Source organism: Chelonoidis abingdonii, chromosome 21 (assembly GCF_003597395.2).
Source record: "Chelonoidis abingdonii isolate Lonesome George chromosome 21, CheloAbing_2.0, whole genome shotgun sequence".
Classification (NCBI taxonomy): domain Eukaryota; kingdom Metazoa; phylum Chordata; order Testudines; family Testudinidae; genus Chelonoidis; species Chelonoidis abingdonii.
The window spans coordinates 8,072,400-8,074,023 of NC_133789.1; the positions used below are offsets into that span (position 1 = coordinate 8,072,400).

General features: G+C 60.7%; 1 protein-coding gene across 1 annotated transcript in view; it reads right to left on the reverse strand.

Annotated features, from left to right (window-relative positions):
• UBTF (upstream binding transcription factor) overlaps positions 1 to 1,388 on the reverse strand; it is a 31,277-nt gene extending 29,889 nt beyond the window's left edge. The window contains 1 exon segment of the mRNA XM_075059760.1: positions 977 to 1,388. The gene's annotated coding sequence lies outside the window, so the exon portion shown is untranslated.
• Positions 1,389 to 1,624: the final 236 nt, after the last annotated feature.

Consider the following 1,624-nt stretch of genomic DNA (forward strand, 5'->3'; position numbering starts at 1 on the left):
CCCCCGGGGAGCGTTTCTCCTCCGCCCAGCCCACCCGCCGGCGTGCGCCGGGGCCCAGAACCACGCACCCCAGCGGGGGGCCGGAGCCCTGCGCCCGGCCGGCGGGGAGGGGAACCAGCCTGGGCACGCACCGCCCGCCGCATGGCGACCTCCCCAGCCCCGGCGCGGAACTAACCGCCTCGGGGAAGGGAAAAAAACAACCGCCCAGAACTGGGAGCCGGGCCCCGAAATCCAGCCGCCCCCCCGAGCGGGGCCGCCCTCCAACCCCACGTGCGGTCCCCCCCTTGCACGCGGAGCGGCACCGCCGGGCTGCAGCGCGCACGAGGCGGCGGCGCCGGGTTCCCCCTCCCCTACCGCCGCGGCTGCTGCTCCAGGGGGGTCCGGTTCTGCAGGAGCCCGGAGCGATAGGAACCCGGTTTCCACCCCGCTTTGTAAGCGCCGATGCCCGGGCAAGCCCAGGCTCATGGAGCCGCCGCTTCCTGCATGGCGATCCCCGGGCCTCTCCCTGCTTGCGAGCGCGTGGAAAATCCGCCTCGATCTGCCTATGCAGCCAGCCCCAAAATCTCCCCGCTTGACCACACCAAAAAAACAAACAAACAAAAAAAAACCCCGATCCCCGGTACCTTCTCTGCCCCCCGACCGCCTTCTCCTTACCGAGTCAGCCGGCCACCAGCCGAGTCTGCAACCGGGGGGGGAAGCAGCAGCTGCAGCCAACCGCCGCCGGAGCCTGTGGAGGAAACAAAGCGCCTCCTCCAGCCCCAGATGGCGAACCAGAGCGTCGGCTAATGGCGAGCTCCACATGCGCTCCTGCTGCAGCAAAGCAGCCCGGTGCAGCAAGCGTTGCCTCGGATCGTGCCTTCTCCCCCCTCCCCCTGATCCGTCTCTCCCACCCACCCTTCCTTGCAACAGGGGGCTGCATCGGACGCGTTGACTGCTGGAGGTCGTGGGTTGCTTCTTTTTTCCAAAATGCACCTACCTGCAAATCAGCCAGGCTGAAGAAGGAACTTGGGGGCTGCTTTTTTTGGGTGCTTTTAGCTGGGGAGCGCTGGTTGAATGCTGGCCAGCTCTGCAGCGCTGGCCCCGGGCGTGGACTCGCTCCAGTCCCCGCAGAGAGATTGCACTTCCCCCGCCTCCATCTCTGTGCTTTTTTCTTCCAATCAGCCGGGCTCTTTTCGCTCCTGGATCCTTAGCCAACCTCACAGCCCTTCACAAGTCTCCACTTTTCCATCTGCTCCCTAAACGGAATTGTCAGAGAAACCGTTCTCTCCTCTCTTTTAACTCTCTCTTCTGGCGCTTACGGGGCTGTGTGTCTGTCTGTCTGTGTGTGTGTGCGTTTATTGCTCTTTGCTTTTGCAACACTGTAGCCAAAAGAAGAGGAGGAGGAGGAGGGAAAAGGAGAGACAGGGAAAGAGAAGGGAGGGAAAAAAAAAAACAGCTTACATTTGCAACAATCCTCTTCTGACGTTTGCAACAACAGCACCAAAAATTCAAATGGTCGATTTCCTACAACCCATCTCGAATAGCACGAAAAAAGAGGGTTGGTTTTTTTTTTTAAAGTTCCACCTAAGCACAAAAATAAAATTCAGATTTTCTTTGTAAAGTTCCCAGGGAGGGGACAGACATT